The sequence below is a fragment of the Vicia villosa genome, linkage group LG5, assembly GCF_029867415.1.
Source record: "Vicia villosa cultivar HV-30 ecotype Madison, WI linkage group LG5, Vvil1.0, whole genome shotgun sequence".
Lineage (NCBI taxonomy): Eukaryota > Viridiplantae > Streptophyta > Magnoliopsida > Fabales > Fabaceae > Vicia > Vicia villosa.
This window is the reverse complement of record NC_081184.1, coordinates 41,485,270-41,498,725: the sequence shown is the minus strand read 5'-3', so window position 1 is coordinate 41,498,725 and position 13,456 is coordinate 41,485,270.

Below are 13,456 nucleotides of genomic sequence, written 5' to 3'. Positions count from 1 at the left end.
GAGATTTTCCAAAAAAAAAAGAAAGATTGTATACAATATTTTCAATCAAATCTCAAGCTTTGAAATCATTTGATTCCTTCCATCCTTATAACCCTAATTTAGTCCCATATATATAAAGAAGGAAATCAGAAGGGGAGAGGACGAAATTGAGAGAAAAACTAGGGTTCGAAGGTGGCCAAACATTCAAAGGAAGGTGCAATTCAAGACTTTGTGTTCAAGCTATTATCAAGGCCAGACCTTCATTCCATTCATCTCCAGAAGCATCATAGAGTAGGTATGAATCATTAATCATGCTTGAGAACACGTAGGATTCATGTTCATGTTTAACATATTCATGTTTTGTTTTTTAATATTCATATCTCGTATTTTATTGCCCATCAATTGAATCTAACTTGTTTGTTAAGTTCCTGGCATGTATTAGAAGGGATATGGGCCTTTGTTTCAGAGCTTTAACGCAAGAATGGCCAAACACCATTGTTAGGGCATAAACGAAGCTCATCTTCGTTTTCATAGCTACAGGGAGTTTAAGGCCAAACTAACCTCATGTTTGGATCCGTGGCATGTTAATTAGCAGATCTGGACTATTGGTTTTTGTTTTTTGATGGATGGTCGTAGGTTTTAGGTCGCAGCCAAGGGAGAGGATGAACTGGCAAGCAAATCCGTAGGAAAATTCATAAGGAATTCCGCAGGAAAAATCGCAGGCCTGGAGGATGAAAATGATGAACAGTGTTTGTTGAAGAGGCTGACCGCTGCGTGGATAACCCTCATTCGTGGGTGAAACTTGGTCTACTCTCTCTCCACGCGTGCCCTTTCATCATGGGCTGGTCAACAAAGAAAATTCTTCTCTCCAATTCTAATTGGCTGGTCGATGCACACTAGGCCCCATGTTGATGCCTTCGTTGACTTGCCCATTATAGCTTATACTTCATGTATTATTTATTATGTGTGTTACATTATTGACTAACATCGTGCAGCAATACTGGTAAGGGAGAGAGACTTGTAACCTATGGGGGGTGTGTTCGAACCTCACCCAACGCAAAGGTTTTTTTTATTGTGTAGTGTGCAGCCCTCATGAATCCAACGCGCGCTGCTTCTCAGAGACTATGGTGTACCCGCGCATCCCAGCCAATGGACGCACACGAAGCAAGATCCAAAGGATCAGAAACGCTTCCACACCATGTACCACCAAAGGAAGCACCACGCTGGATCGCATATGCCACTCGTCTTTCTTTCTCTTCTATTTTACTGTTCTCTTTATGCTTTCTTCCACACCATTTTACTTTCTCTTCTCTTTAACCTTTTTTTTTTAACAAACTAAAATTAGTTAAAATTGAATTTAGTTTAAATTAATTAGTTTTTAGGTTAAACAAATTAGGATTAATTAACTAGAATAATTACAATAAAAAAACTATATTTAGGTTTTAGCTTAGGTTTTCTTTAATCTACTAATTAATTTAATTAGGTAATTTAGGCTAACTTAAATCAGGACTTAGGATTTTTTCAGAATAATTGGTATAATTTTAAACCTTTAACCCTTTAGGTTTACCCTTTAGATTTACCCCTTAGGTTAATAATTAATTTAATACTATTAGATTTTTTTAGCCATTAACCTTCGAGGCTTAGGTTTGCCTTTGTAATTAAACATTGAATTTCTTTATTCGCGAATTCTCTTCTCATCTCCCACTCCAGTGTATGTCGCATGTCTTTAATTATTTATTTGATTTTTTCCTTTATTTAAAATTTTTCCTTTAATTTTAATTGTTTATTTTTTCTGCCCTTAATTTAATCTTATTATTTATTTTAAATTCTAGAAAATGTGTATAGGCGTGCAGGGTTTTTTTTGTAATAGTTCACTACTAGAAAATTCGCTTTTAGTGACCGATTTAGTGACCAAAAAATTTTGGTCACTGTAGTGATCGAATTAGCCACCGAAATATGATATTCATGAGCCAATTTTAATAGGTCACTAAATCGGTCACTAAAATACATCAGCCACCGATTTAGAGACCAAAATTCAGTGACCGAAATTTCAGTCACTGTAGTGACCGAATTAGCCACCAAAATTTGATATTCATGAGCAAATTTTAAGAGGTCACTAAATCGGTCACAAAAAATATTTTTTTTATGCAATTTAATTTATATATATAAATTAGAGACCAAAATTTCGGTCACTAATATTTTTTGTTTTGTTTTTTTATTTTTAATCCTCTTTATTATATTATTATTTCCTTTCCATTTTTTTAAAAATTTTAATTCTCTTTCAATTTTTAATTTTTAATAAAATTTTCATATTTTTTATTGTTTTAACATATAATATATTTGTAAAAAACTATATGTATATATGTTTAAATATAAAATATAACAATATATGTAAAGTGGTGTAGTGGTAAGTTATTCTTGAAATATGTGGAGGTCACAAGTTCGATTCTTAGGTATGACAACTTTTGATTTTATTTTATGAAAAAGAACACTAAAATCGGTCTCTAAATCGGTCACTGAATTCGGTCACAATTTCGGTCACTAAATTCGTCGCAAATGCTTAGCGACTAGCACTTTTTCAACCGAAAAATAATGGTCACTAAATCGGTCGCTAAATGTTTTAGTGACCGATTTTTAAGCTTTTTTGGTCTCTAATTCGGTCACTAAAAGCGAATTTTCTAGTAGTGGTTTAGGGCTTTTAATTTCCCGCCTTTACTTTTCTGCCTTTATTTTCCGTATATTATAACTATGTTATTTTTTTGCGATTAACTGCGTGGTTAGTAAAAATAGGGAGTGTAAGATAATTAATCGAATGTAGCTAACATTAAATTCAAAGATAAATATCTAAATACTATCACATGATTGTGCCACACACACACATTTAAGGTAACCACTCTTATGCTGCCTTCTCGATCAAGAATAGTCAAGTCCCTCGGATATAGGGATACCTTAGCTTGGTGCCTACGAATTCAAATCATCATAGTCCCTCGGAATAAAAGATCATAGTCCCTTCGAGTTTCCTACGAATAAAATGATCTCGTCCCTCGATGTTGCCTCGATAAATGATGATAGTCCCTTCGAATGCTAAGGTATCTTTACATGTTGCCTAAATGACTATTGTAATACGGTGAACTGACTTTAAAGAAATGTGCGATAAGCAAGAGTCGCCATCGACTTTTATTTTATCCAATTATAGAAAGGCTAAAAGAACAGGAAAAGACCTTTGAAAGATTTTGAGTTCGGGGGGTAAGTTATATAAAGGGAAGGTGTAAAACACCCTTTGCATCCATGGTTTTCCATGTGCTCTTAATTGCTTATCTCACTTGTTTGTTTGAATTGTTTGAAAGAGTGTCGTGTGTGAATAGTAAAAAAACTTCGTTAAGGACTTTAGCTTGTAAATAAGCGTAGCCTTGTTTTATTGGGCGTGTCATGATGGGATATGATGCTAGAAAAGCCTTTAAATTTGATAATGTTATGCTCTCATTCATCCGCCCATTTGAACCTCTTCTTTTTCTTTAACATGAAAAATAAGTGGAAAGCTTTGTCACATGCATAGGAAAAAGACGAGAGAGTGCGGCAAAACACCATGTTAGTAGTTGCGGAACCTCCTTGACATTTAGAGGACTCCACATATTTATGTTGGTTTAGCATTTGTCTAAGTTTGTCTCTATGCTTCTTTTGGACAACATGAAATCCAAATATTTGTTTGTTTGTATGCCAAATGAGCACTTAGCTGAATTCAAGCGTATGTTGTAATTCGTAAGTGACCCCTAGATATCTTATAAGCCTACTACATGGCTCTCCTATTATGATCTCTTCACGATCATGTAAGAAATCATTGTTATTTTATCCTCACCTACCTTGCACATTATTTGAGACTCTGGCTTAAGTAAAGGGTTTATGGCAAGCTGATGCCACACCACTTTAGTATCTATTCCAGGAATATGCAAGGGCGCCCAGGCAAACTGTAACACCCGTATATTTTAATTTTTAATTTAAATGGAAATTTAATTTATAATTAGAATTATTGGTGGTTTGTGGGATTTAATTGGAAGAAAGATGGTTTATAGTGTTGGGCCAAGTGTGGTATTAGTAAAGAGGGGGTGCTATGTTAGTAAAGCCCTTTACTAATTAAAATGTCATTTTTCATAAAAATAAGGAAAATTGGGAGAAAGGAAAAAGGAACGTGAAAAGCAGAACAGAGGAGATGAGGGATTGGGAAGCTGGTACGTGAAGAGGAGCAATGGAGGGAGAGACCAATCAAGAATCTTTGGCTAAGGTAAGGGGGACTCTCCGGTTATCATCTATTATCGTATTCTTGGATAATAATATTGATTAGGGGTGTTGTTGAGTCAATTGGATTATATGTCGGGTTTAGGGGGGTTATGAATTGATGAAAATTGCATGGATTATTGATTGATTATGTGTTGTTTTGATGTGTGATGATAAATAATGATGCAATTGATGATTAACTGCCTGTATATGACGTTTAGAGTCAGTTTTGGACTCAGATTGAGTCAAATCGCAGGATCTGACGCAGACCCAAAAATCTGTGAAATCGCCAGGTCGCGCCGCGTCCCCGTGTTGGCGCCGCGAAGGCGTACTTTTTTTCTCGTATCGCGCCGCGTGCATAGGTTGGCGCCGCGAACGCGTTTGTATGGTTCAGGTCGCGCCGCGAGTCTTGGTTGCGCCGCGTGCTGTAGCGATAGTTGTTTTCTTGAAAAGTTAAACGATGTGTAACTTTCGAACCGTAGGTCCGTTTTTAGTGCCGTTTCGAGCACGATGATTCTTATGAGATAGCCTACGTGTTTAAATGATGGAATGAGGTGTGAATCCAATTATTTTTAAATATGATTTTATTTCTTGGTGAATGATGTATTGTACATATATGTGATGAGATATGTTAAATACATGCTATGTTGAAATATTAATCATGTGACGGTTTGTTTAATTGGATGATGTATTGTTGACATATATGATGAAATGTGACAATATAAGATGTTGTTTTGAAAAACATTACGATGTGATGATTTGTTGAGAATTGTATGATGATGACTGATTTGTTTTGGAATGATGTGGATACATGTGTGTTCTTATTATTGATGATGATGATTGATGTGGACACATGTATGTTCTTTAATGATGATTGATTGTATTTGAATGATGCTAATGTATATGAACATACTTTGATGATGATGATGATGATGATGAAATGGGTATTAGATGATGTTACTCATTAGACATGACGATGGTATAAGTATGTTGTATATGTTGCATTCATTCATGTGCATTGATGATACTGTATCCATAAGGGTGTGTTGGATCAGTAAAGGGCATGATTCCCATTGTGTGGAATCTGTGCTGGCAGGGCCGTATCTGGATGATGTTGGATCGGTCATGGGTTATTCCCATTGGATGATGTTGGTACCACATGCATAGTGTCAGTTCATACATATGCATACTTTTATAACATGATTGGAAGTATTCCAGTGTTATAAATATTGATAACGTGTTGGTTGTGTGTTTTGTTGAATTAATGTTGAGTATGATTGTCTGTTTGAAAGATGTGTTTTGTTGACGTTTGTGTAAATGATGGATGTTCCTGATAATCTGAATATGATGAAATTGGGTGAATAATATAACTATTAACTATGATGTGTTGTTATTTAAGATGCAATAACATTTGTTAACTGTGATGAGACTCACCTTTACTGTTGACATTTTCAGATTGAGGATAGCTGCTTTCGACTTGGTGAGGATTAGCTCATAAGTCAGTGTATTAGTGTAGCGTCAGGTGTCATGCTCTGATATTGTAACACTGGGGGAACGCTAGTTTAGAGTTTATGATGATACTCTATCGTGTTGTTATTGTATTAGATTCTGTGGGATATTGCATAGATGATGTTATGCTTATCCATATGATGAATTTTCCGCTGTGTTAACATGAGATGTTTATGTATTATGATGAATTGTTCCTTAGTGAAAGCATGACAATGAAATTTATGATAAATTGTTTTAATTGGAATTGTGGCACCCTTGTTTTCATGTTTTACTCTGAATTATTTTATTAATTTCCGTGGGGTTTAGAAGGGTGTTACAATAGTGGTATCAGAGCAGGTCAGTCCGTCCGGCCAATTGTTGAGTCAGTTGAGTTGCGCGACAGTTGTATCTTGTCGGCATTTTATTCCTTAGTACGCGACATGTGAGTGAATCACTGTCGGTACTTGGTTGTTTGTTGCAGGTGTTGGATTGAAACAAGTGGGGGAGAAGCTTCGCTTCTCGGTTATGTTTCAGTTGTAAGAAGATTTATTCAGTAGGCTGTTGTTGGCAACAGTGCGAGCGTTGTTGGAGTTTGTTGTTTCCCGAATTGAAGGTGACTTGGAATTAAGACTTCACTGGGAATTGAGTTGGAGCATCTTGAAGGAAGATGATTAGAGGTAATTGACAGTTATTGTAAGAGAAGGAAATTGGAAAGTTGCGATGTGTCAGCTCTACGGGTGTACTGCGAAGATGTCAGTTGAGTAGCTTTACGTCTCGGAAGAGATTCAGCTGCAAGTTTGCAAAGAGGATTGCTGTCGTAATGTTCCAGAAATCGCACTTCGGCGATAGGATGTGTTGCTCAAGTCATAAGAATGTTTGGAAGTGAAGACATACGATAAGGGGCTGTTTGGAATGTGATAGAGTTGAAGAGAATGAGTTTTGGAGAGAGATTTTCGTAAGCAAAACGCAGGAAAATTGCTGAATAGCTGCGGAACTTCGAAAATTCATAACTGGAGTTCTGGACATCCGAATTGAGTTCCGTTTGAAGCGTCGGAAAGCTAACGAGACGAAGTTTGTTATAAAAATAGTTGCAGCAGCTGTAACATATTTAATTGAGACAGGATGACATTGGAAAGAGGTGGAGTTACGGTTACTCTTGTTCTTATAACTAGACTTGTTTATTGGTACTGCACGGGATGTCAGTGTCAGTGTTGAATGGATCGAAGGAATAATTAGAAGGTTTGTTGAGGAGTAATTTTAAGAATTGAATTTACCAATTGAGGAGTTTTGGATATATCGTATAGAGCGTCGCTGCATGATGTCAGTGTTGTATTTTTCGGGCAAAGATTGGGAAATTCATATCTTGAGTTCCGAGTGTCGGATTAATGTGCCGTTTGAACCTACGAGGAGGAGGGATTGTGTTCTAATTTATGGAAGACTTATAAATACAGTAGAGTGACCCTATGAGGAGAGGTTCTGAAGTCGGTTATGGAAGCGTGAAACTTGTTGAATAAGAATGCCTACTACCGCGATTGTTTGAAACGACGTGGAGTAGAACATGTTGTTGATGAATAAGTCGACGAGATGTTCGGTCACAAAGATGATTTGAGTACCGATGGATTTTAGTGAATGGGTAAATTAGTAGTAAAGGTGAAGTAAACTTTAGAACCCTTGGAATCGTATTTGTGATGGCAAAGTAACGATAAGTATAAAAGAAGAATTGTAGGGAATTTCTAACATTTGTTGACGTGAGGAAGACTTTGTTGAGATTCCGAGTGGGATGATATTTAGACGTGAAGGATGTAATAGAATTTGGATTAAAACCACGAGTTATGAATGTTGTCTTGGTCTTGCAGGTTAATTGTATGGTTCAAAATTCGAAGTGTTTAGTGATCATAAGAGTTGAAGTACCTCTTTGATCAGAAAAGGGCTTAATATGAGGCAGTAGAGATGATTAGAGTATATTTTTTTAGGATTAGGATTTTGGTTTAAATTACCATCCTAATGAGGAAAATGTTGTGCTATTGTGTTGCGTAAGAAGTCTTTAAAATGTCGGTGCTAATGATGAATGAGTTGGATTTAATTGGACAATTTAGAGACTTGAGTTAGTATGTGAAGGCACTCCTAATAGTGTTAGATTGAGTATGCTAGAATATGACTAGTGGTATTCTTGACGAGATTAGAGAAGGTCAGAAAGATGATGTTGAGTTGATCGATAGGTTGACTTTGAATTACCAAAGTAAAGGCGGTGAATTCAGAATCGACGAAAACGATGTAATGAGGTTGAGTGATTGGATTTGTGTAACTGATGTTTTGAGCTTCAGAAGGATATTCTAGAAGGACACCGTAGTGAATTATTGGACTATGACGATGTTAATGAGTTTGGGTGCAAACTCGGAAAGGGACACTATTATGTAGTAACGATGGTTTATGCTTAAATATGATTTTCAACTAATATTGACAAATTTAGGACTTGATCACCCTAAATCTCTTGTTGGTAGTAGATGGAATCATATAGAAGAGATAAGCTTATTTTGTTACCTTAATGGTTTAAGATGTGATGAATACTAAGCCGTGAGAATAATCACTCACTATGTTGTGTGAACTTATGAGGAACTGAATATGAAAGAGTGCAACATGGTGGATGATGACTTAAGACGGGTAATCAGAGTCGCGCAGCGAAAGTGTGATGTGGAATAGTGTTATGAGTACTACTCGCGTGAAGTAAGGAATTAATATGTCGGAAGCCTACATAGAGAATATGTATTGATCTATATGTTGGATTTAGAAATCCAGTGGATGTAAGGATGTCATGTCGAAGAATTATAACTCTTTTGAATAATTGCCGAGATGATGAATATGTTATTACGGTTGTACGTAGTTAACGAGTATGTATTCGGCGAAATTAAAACGAAGAGTTGATGCTATATGACGTTGTAATAATTTTGTGTTGTTGTTAAGGGGTTATTGTAGATTCTAGATATAATGAGGAATTATACTCTATGAAGGGAGGAATTGATTTAATTCTTAGAAAAGAGCGAAACTCAATTTGAGTTGTTTTGTAAGAAATGGCGTATTGAGGCTGATGAGCGTGATTATAATTACTTGTGTGCACTCGTTCCGATGGCCGAAATGTTTAATAGATGTAGTAACTCAGGAATTTGTTTTTGAGTGCGAGTAAGTATTACTGAGTGGTAAATTGGTACCATGAATGATGAAGAATGATTCTTGAACGAATAAGTAAAGAGAGTCGGGATCGGGTAAAGCTCAGAAGTCTAATTGGTATAGATGATGGTGATGAGTAGTCAGAGTAGTGCGGAAAAAACGGAATGTAAAGTGTTGGGTAATCGATGGCTTGACTTAAGAGGAGTCAGATAATTGGAATTCAATGGTATAGGAATATGAGTATTGAGTTCTTGAAGGAAGCGATTGGTGAAAAGTGTAAGTATTATTTTATCGCTCAGATGGAAGAGTACGTCTAAGGTTGGTATGTTTGGTAGATGGTATGCATTACTGCAGTGTTGATCAGTGTGATCATACTATAGATTGTGTAATTGTATTACTCGGCTGTTGAGCGTATTGTATAGGTTGTACCTCAATGTTCTGTTATTGTTAACCTTTTGGAGTTATAGCGAGTGGTATACTTTTGGATAGTCAAATGCGACGTAAGAACTAGGGGTGTTCAAAAGTATGGTTAACTGAATTGTATACTAGAACTGAATTGCATTGCACTATTAAAAAACTGAACCATTTAAATGGTTAATGAACTGAACCATTTAATTTAAACAATTCAATTTCAGTTTAAAACCAGTTTAGAACCAGTTTCGTTTTATAAACCGGTTAGAAAATATTAGTTTTTTCCTAAAACCAAAAATAATTATAATGACAAGCTGTGCGTCAGTAGCATAAATTATCATTTATAATTATAATTATATTATAATAATACTGAAATTGAAAACACAAGGTAGTTTATTATATAGTTAAAGTGTTACTTAACCTTCAAGCTGAGTTAAGCTGTGCTGAATCCGAGTTAACGAACGAATTTTAATTGCTTTGTTTAATTTGGAACTTTTATTTATGTTGGCCGTTTGTTTGATTTGCAGATAAATATAAAAGCATCATTTCTAAGAGCACCATTTTACTAAATTTAATCGTATGAAATATCTGATAATAGATTTAGTTACAAATAGAAACCAATTTAATATATATATATATATATATATATATATATATATATATATATATATATATATATATATATATATATATATATATATATATATATATAAAAAGAGAGGGAGATAAACTAACAAAAACAATTTTGAAAATAATTTATAAAATAAATTTGACTTTTAATTATAAGCTGGATTTAAACCAACCAGTTTATAATTAGAAATTTATTGTAAACCAGTTTATAAATACAATCTGGTTCAAAACCAATTTAAAACTGAATTGGAACTGCTTTAACAGTTAATTGGTTTTTTATTAAAGTGGTTTTCAAAAACTGAACTGAACCACTAATATGGTTCAGTTCAGTGCAGTTCTTAAACCATGAACACCCCTAGTAAGAACTGGGATTTGAATGTATGAAACATGTTTCCTGTTGGTTATGTCAGATGGATTTTGAGGATTGACCGATGGTAATGTTAATTGGGAGCTGGAGAGTCAGGTGGAGGACTCTTATACGAGCTGGTTACTTGAGGTATGTTTTCGAGGACGAAAACTCTTTTAGTGGGGGAGAGTTGTAACACCCGCATATTTTAATTTTTAATTTAAATGGAAATTTAATTTATAATTAGAATTATTGGTGGTTTGTGGGATTTAATTGGAAGAAAGATGGTTTATAGTGTTGGGCCAAGTGTGGTATTAGTAAAGAGGGGGTGCTATGTTAGTAAAGCCCTTTACTAATTAAAATGTCATTTTTCATAAAAATAAGGAAAATTGGGAGAAAGGAAAAAGGAACGTGAAAAGCAGAACAGAGGAGATGAGGGATTGGGAAGCTGGTACGTGAAGAGGAGCAATGGAGGGAGAGACCAATCAAGAATCTTTGGCTAAGGTAAGGGGGGACTCTCCGGTTATCATCTATTATCATATTCTTGGATAATAATATTGATTAGGGATGTTGTTGAGTCAATTGGATTATATGTCGGGTTTAGGGGGGTTATGAATTGATGAAAATTACATGGATTATTGATTGATTATGTGTTGTTTTGATGTGTGATGATAAATAATGATGCAATTGATGATTAACTGCCTGCATATGACGTTTAGAGTCAGTTTTGGACTCAGATTGAGTCAGATCGCAGGATCTGACGCAGACCCAAAAATCTGTGAAATCGCCAGTTCGCGCCGCGTCCCCGTGTTGGCGCCGCGAAGGCGTACTTTTTTTCTCGTATCGTGCCGCGTGCATAGGTTGGCGCCGCGAACGCGTTTGTGTGGTTCAGGTCGCGCCGCGAGTCTTGGTTGCGCCGCGTGCTGTAGCGATAGTTGTTTTCTTGAAAAGTTAAACGATGTGTAACTTTCGAACCGTAGGTCCGTTTTTAGTGCCGTTTCGAGCACGATGAATCTTATGAGATAGCCTACGTGTTTAAATGATGGAATGAGGTGTGAATCCAATTATTTTTAAATATGATTTTATTTCTTGGTGAATGATGTATTGTACATATATGTGATGAGATATGTTAAATACATGCTATGTTGAAATATTAATCATGTGACGGTTTGTTTAATTGGATGATGTATTGTTGACATATATGATGAAATGTGACAATATAAGATGTTGTTTTGAAAAACATTACGATGTGATGATTTGTTGAGAATTGTATGATGATGACTGATTTGTTTTGGAATGATGTGGATACATGTGTGTTCTTATTATTGATGATGATGATTGATGTGGACACATGTATGTTCTTTAATGATGATGATTGATTGTATTTGAATGATGCTAATGTATATGAACATACTTTGATGATGATGATGATGATGATGAAATGGGTATTAGATGATGTTACTCATTAGACATGACGATGGTATAAGTATGTTGTATATGTTGCATTCATTCATGTGCATTGATGATACTGTATCCATAAGGGTGTGTTGGATCAGTAAAGGGCATGATTCCCATTGTGTGGAATCTGTGCTGGCAGGGTCGTATCTGGATGATGTTGGATCGGTCATGGGTTATTCCCATTGGATGATGTTGGTACCACATGCATAGTGTCAGTTCATACATATGCATACTTTTATAACATGATTGGAAGTATTCCAGTGTTATAAATATTGATAACGTGTTGGTTGTGTGTTTTGTTGAATTAATGTTGAGTATGATTGTCTGTTTGAAAGATGTGTTTTGTTGACGTTTGTGTAAATGATGGATGTTCCTGATAATCTGAATATGATGAAATTGGGTGAATAATATAACTATTAACTATGATGTGTTGTTATTTAAGATGCAATAACATTTGTTAACTGTGATGAGACTCACCTTTACTGTTGACATTTTCAGATTGAGGATAGCTGCTTTCGACTTGGTGAGGATTAGCTCATAAGTCAGTGTATTAGTGTAGCGTCAGGTGTCATGCTCTGATATTGTAACACTGGGGGAACGCTAGTTTAGAGTTTATGATGATACTCTATCGTGTTGTTATTGTATTAGATTCTGTGGGATATTGCATGGATGATGTTATGCTTATCCATATGATGAATTTTCCGCTGTGTTAACATGAGATGTTTATGTATTATGATGAATTGTTCCTTAGTGAAAGCATGACAATGAAATTTATGATAAATTGTTTTAATTGGAATTGTGGCACCCTTGTTTTCATGTTTTACTCTGAATTATTTTATTAATTTCCGTGGGGTTTAGAAGGGTGTTACAATAGTGGTATCAGAGCAGGTCGGTCCGTCCGGCCAATTGTTGAGTCAGTTGAGTTGCGCGACAGTTGTATCTTGTCGGCATTTTATTCCTTAGTACGCGACATGTGAGTGAATCACTGTCGATACTTGGTTGTTTGTTGCAGGTGTTGGATTGAAACAAGTGGGGGAGAAGCTTCGCTTCTCGGTTATGTTTCAGTTGTAAGAAGATTTATTCAGTAGGCTGTTGTTGGCAACAGTGCGAGCGTTGTTGGAGTTTGTTGTTTCCCGAATTGAAGGTGACTTGGAATTAAGACTTCACTGGGAATTGAGTTGGAGCATCTTGAAGGAAGATGATTAGAGGTAATTGACAGTTATTGTAAGAGAAGGAAATTGGAAAGTTGCGATGTGTCAGCTCTACGGGTGTACTGCGAAGATGTCAGTTGAGTAGCTTTACGTCTCGGAAGAGATTCAGCTGCAAGTTTGCAAAGAGGATTGCTGTCGTAATGTTCCAGAAATCGCACTTCGGCGATAGGATGTGTTGCTCAAGTCATAAGAATGTTTGGAAGTGAAGACATACGATAAGGGGCTGTTTGGAATGTGATAGAGTTGAAGAGAATGAGTTTTGGAGAGAGATTTTCGTAAGCAAAACGCAGGAAAATTGCTGAATAGCTGCGGAACTTCGAAAATTCATAACTGGAGTTCTGGACATCCGAATTGAGTTCCGTTTGAAGCGTCGGAAAGCTAACGAGACGAACTTTGTTATAAAAATAGTTGCAGCAGCTGTAACATATTTAATTGTGACAGGATGACGTTGGAAAGAGGTGGAGTTACGGTTACTCTTGTTCTTATAACTAGACTT